Below are 5,519 nucleotides of genomic sequence, written 5' to 3'. Positions count from 1 at the left end.
AGTTCCTGTTGATGCTATGTTCCAGTCTTACTTCTGCTAGCACATGATAGCAATAAGAAGGATTGGGAAACTAACTGACAATGACAACATAAGCTGAACTCCGCCTAACAGAGACAACTTTGTATTAGCAACTGATAATTATGAGCTTATATGGTATTAAAGTTATGGAACATCACCCTGGGCGGGGTGATCCTCAGTAGGGGATAAAAAGGGAAAACACCATCTTTAGAACTGAATGTCTTGCTTGCAAATTACTGTAAGTGTATACTCCAGGTTGCAATTATTATTAAACGAACTAACCGCTGATCAAAAAGTTTCATGTAGTCTCTTGTGTGCACATAGGGCAGAATTCCCGTACTGGACCTAATGCAGGTGCTGAGGGGAGGAGATGATCCAGTACAATGACACAGTGTGTAGTAGAGCTGAACAACAATAGAGTCAAACTAGAGCTATGTCTAGAAGACCTTAGATCATAACTGATCACTAAATCTTTCACTTGATCATTAACTACATGTTGACTCTGTTGAGTAACTCAAGGAAAACCACCAACCATTCTGAATAGAGATGATGTGAAATGGTTAAAGCTGGAATCCATAGCAGTGAAACTTTCAAGTTCGTTTGCAACATTACAACAACAAAGACTTTACTTCAAACATCCAACACTGTTTTTTTCCCTTGGACATCATTGCATGAGTGATAGAACAGCAGCGTATGTTCAAACATAATTTTTTACCATGATGCAGGATGGTCCTGGCCCCATTTATTAAAACAAACAAAAACAATCACATATGCGCCTGGGGTGACTAGTGGCAGTTTCACCCTATGCGATCTCAGCTTTAAAACCCCTCAGGATTGTATTTTGAATAGCTAGAATTGGATCAACATGATTCAAACACATACAATAAAGCCCCTAAACATTACCCAGACATCCTCCCTCACACCACTGTGGTAGTTCCAGAGAGCAGCAGGTGAAGCAGGAGACTGGAGACGTCAGAGCTCTGGAGATCTCCCCTTTAGATCTGAGTCAGTCAGCAGCATCACACAGTCCACACACAGACTGCAGTTACTAAGTCTGACCACTGGAGGGAGACAGTAAGCAGATACTATCTTGTCTAATAACACAGTAATAACAATACGTTCCGTTTGTAGATGTCTATAATCAATATATCAGTCCCCATTCAGCACCTATATCAGAAACCATTTAAGTGATTACATAGATATCATGTTTCTACATCACATCAGTCTGAATGTCCAGGAAGACTATTTACATATAAGACACTTTGCATTGGCAGCACATGCTTCAGTGGTCTGGTAGTGTTTATAGTCCTGTGAGTTTAACACTTCATGACTGAGAGCTGTCATTCATGACAACAGAACCCACAACAACCATGACTTTTATCACCATCTTCATCTGGACACTTGCCCTCTGGTTTCAAGGTTACAGTGTTAAGATATTGTTTTATATCGTAGAAAGAAATCATTCAAGATGCACAAAATATTAATATATATATGGCTTTAATATGTATATTCCAAACTATTTATTACAATATGTATTTAATCATTAAATGTGTTTTTAATTCATTTTCAAGTGGACAGTACACTGTAACTCAGACTCCTGCAGTGAAAGCTGTTCTCCCAGGACAGTCAGTCTCTCTGAACTGTAAAACCAGCAGTAATGTGTATAACAATAACCATCTATACTGGTACCAACATAAACCCGGAGGAGCTCCTACACTCCTTATTTACTATGCTACAACACTTCAGTCTGGGACTCCATCTAGATTCAGTGGATCTGGGAATGACTTCACTCTGACCATCAGTGGAGTCCAGGCTGAAGATGCAGGAGATTACTACTGTCAGAGTGAACACTACATCAATAGTAAATATGTGTTCACACAGTGATAAAGAACGTGACAAAAACCTCCCTCAGTCAGACTGCACAGCGACTGTACTGCTACAGCTGGAACCTACTGTAGAGGAGATCAACTCTGGCTTTTGACAATGTGATTAGAAAGCAATAATTCGGACAAAATGTTCTCTGTTATCATTATCATTATCATCATCATCAGTATCCTGATTAAATTACAGATGATTATTGCTATATTGTCATGACACCTCAGTGTAAATATAAGAATTAACCCCACCGAGTCGCAGAAGTCCAAAAAATGTGAAACATTTCAGCCTCCACTTCCCTCCGTGTATGAAATAAAAAGATGTGGAGCTCAGACATTAGACTCGTGTCAGTAACTGTCAATGCCTGTCCTTAGTAATACCGATCTTATGTCATCTATTAAATGGTGGTTTATTCAGTGTAAGAAAGTCCCCCTCCTTGAATCCACCTCAGAGGTTACAGTAAAACTAGTTCACCCACTCACATCTGGCCCAGTCCAGGCAGTGAAAGTGAAACTAGACTGGGAGCTGTGGGAGTGAAACAGATTTGCATAGACTGGGCTCGGTGGTTCTGCGTGTCCCAGAATAGAGCAGCACTGTCACCAGATGTTCACTCTGCTCCCAGGGGCTTGGAGGTAGAGAAGACCCCCCATTGTTGAAAACCATAGCAAAAACATTGAATTTAGTAAAATCATATTAGGAATAAAACATGATAAATATATATGTTATGGAAAGTAACTGTTTGGCAGTGTGAGTTCTGAGAGCAGATCTTAGAGGTTTATTATCAAATATCACTAATTATCATCACTGGTATTGGTGCTACAGTATAACAGGATCGTTCAGTTGTAGTAATGATTGCAGAGTTCTTGTTGGATCAGATGCCTTTTTTATTCTGTTTGAAAACATGAGAGTAGCTATATGCTACAATGCTGAAATGATAGAACCTGATTGATCTAAATTAGTAGGAAATGTGCTGCATATTCATGAGATAGTGATCACTGGAGTGATGATTAAATGAACTATTGGGGTTAGTTTTCAATCAAAACAAGCTTTATTTTAATTCATAGGTAAGAAGACATGAACAACTGAGTCTCAAAATAGTTCATTTATCCTACAGCACTACTGATATTATTCACTATTATACTGTAACATTCAGCTCTAAAATACTAATGTTTCCAGAACTAGCACCATGTGGGGACTCTCTAGCCCCTTACAATGGCTTCTCCGGTCTCTAGACATTACAGTGACTTTTACGGAAGGCGGCCGAATCACTGGTGTCATCATGGGCGACCCTACAGGTGTACACCTCTCCCTCTTCCCAGGATGCCTTGCTTAGGGTCAGGGTGCTGCTGCGGCTGTAGCGGCCACCCTTCTCTTCTTCTGTGGTGGTCAGGATCCCCTCCTTCACCTCTGCTCCGTCCACCTCCCAGCTCACCATTGCCCCCTGGGGGGAGTAGCCACTCAGCAGGCAGGCCAGTGTGGCCGAGCCCCCAGAGAGCTGCTCAGAGGACGGGGGGAGCAGAGACACTGTGGGCCTGACAGAGGGACCAGCTGGAGAAGAGAGGAGAGAGCAGGGTCAGCTAGTACTACTCCATAATGGAATATATTAGGAGAGGAGATGAGAGGATATGAGAGAGAGAGAGAGAGAGAGAGAGAGAGAGAGAGAGAGTAAGGAGAGGTAATACACACAGGATAAACAATTAGATACAGTACCGAGAACAACTGACAACAACAAAACAAGGAATCTATAAAGATAAAGGCAAAACTAAACTGAAAATATTTTTGGACTAAACAATCCATCAGAAAAATGTATGTTACATTCATGCTCTACAGTATAGCCCATCAAGAGAAAAAAACACTAGGAGGGGGTTTCGAGGACACAGATGAAGCCTTATCCAAGACTAAAAAGCACTTTCAATTAAGATTTTCCATTGAGCTTGCTTTTTAGTTCAGGACTAGTTTTAATGTGTCTGGCAAACGGCCCCTATTTCTACAGAGACATGCAGTAAACAGATATCACATATTCAGATTTAATAATCAGATTGACTATTCACTGTGTAAATCTCCATATCAAGTTCGTCAGGTCTACTCTGAGACACAAGCCACAACGACCTCAAAATACTATTCAAAACTATAGATGACGTTCAACTTTAAACCATGTCAGTGTTAACATCGACTATGATGACAACACAAATTGTTGCTTTTATTATAGAAATAGTAGTTGCTAAGTCTTGACAGAACAGTGAGGTGATATTTAAGCAATACTGTATATCAAAATGTGCTCTTTTTAAATCGCATGTCAGAATACTTTATTGGCAAATAAGCTTGGTGATATGTGAACAATTCTCTCTCTTCTCTGCCCTCTACCAATCTACCAATCTGTCCACAGACATTTCTAAAAAGATATAGCCCAAAAGTATTTCCTCTGGCGAACATAACTTTTCATACCGTTGTTCAATAGCAAGATTACATTTTGTTGTATGATAGAAGACAAAAAATGTACTTACTTTTGAGCACCAGTTTTGTGCCACTTCCAAAAGTCCACCACGGTGATACATTCTGGTGAATTCGCCGTACAAAAACCTCTTTCACACAAGAGTGAGCACCTTCACACACAGAGTACTCTCAGTACCACCCTGATAGTTCTGAAATACTAGAATAATATAATAAAGACTTATAGTACTGAAGTACTAGTATAATACAATAGGGATTGATAGTACTGAAGTACCAGTATAATACAATAGGGACTGATTGTACTGAAGTACTAGTATAATACAATAGGGACTGATAGTACTGAAGTACTAGTATAATACTATAGGGATTGATAGTCCTGGGTTAGAAGTATAATCTAATAAAGAATGCAGGTAATTACATTTTCATCTTGGATCACTGATTTACAGTATAAGGTATTTACAACAGTATAAAATGGTCTGTCTGTATAATCTGTAAATAGTTACATGGTTAACAGTTATGAATGTGGGGCCTTAACAGGAATATTATTTACATAAAACACTTTGCATTGGCAGCACATGCTTCAGTGCTCTGGGAGTGTTTATAGCCCTGTGAGTTTAACACTTCATGACTGAGAGCTGTCCTTCATGACAACAGAACCCACAACAATCATGACATTTTTTACCATCCTCATTTGCACACTTGCATTCAACATCAAGGGTAAAAATAATAATTCTACAGTATGTTTGGATACTGAAAAGTAAACAGTGAGTAAACTGGACGGTTGTTGATATGGTTTTATTTATTCCTGGTGATTTATTCCTAGTTTTCTCTATGTTTCAGAATCCAGTGGACAGGTCACTGTGACTCAGACTGCAGTGAAAGCTGTTCTCCCAGGACAGACAGTCTCTCTGAACTGTAAAACCAGCACTGATGTGTATGGTGCAGGAGGCTCTTATCCCCGTCTAGCCTGGTATCAACAGAAACCTGGAGGAGCTCCTAAACTCCTTATTTACTATGCTAAAACACTTCAGTCTGGGATTCCATCTAGATTCAGTGGTAGTGGAACTCATAGTGACTTCACTCTGACCATCAGTGGAGTCCAGGCTGAAGATGCAGGAGATTACTACTGTCAGAGTGCACACTCCTTAAGTGCCTGGGTGTTCACACAGTGATAC

The 5,519-nt window shown here is 39.9% G+C and overlaps 1 long non-coding RNA gene across 2 annotated transcripts; it reads right to left on the bottom strand.

Annotated features, from left to right (window-relative positions):
- Positions 1 to 2,759: 2,759 nt before the first annotated feature.
- On the bottom strand, positions 2,760 to 4,841 carry LOC115180562 (uncharacterized). Of its 2 annotated transcripts, XR_003873106.1 has the most exons (3): positions 4,763 to 4,777; positions 4,398 to 4,543; positions 2,760 to 3,441 (listed from the first exon to the last, which is right to left on the bottom strand). It is a non-coding gene; the product is annotated as an uncharacterized LOC115180562 (long non-coding RNA). The 2 variants fall into 2 exon arrangements; XR_003873105.1 differs by having other exon boundaries at positions 4,398 to 4,841.
- Positions 4,842 to 5,519: the final 678 nt, after the last annotated feature.

This window comes from Salmo trutta, chromosome 40 (assembly GCF_901001165.1).
Source record: "Salmo trutta chromosome 40, fSalTru1.1, whole genome shotgun sequence".
Classification (NCBI taxonomy): Eukaryota; Metazoa; Chordata; class Actinopteri; order Salmoniformes; family Salmonidae; genus Salmo; species Salmo trutta.
The sequence above is the reverse complement of the archived record's forward strand: the minus strand, read 5'-3'. Positions and strand labels throughout refer to the sequence as shown.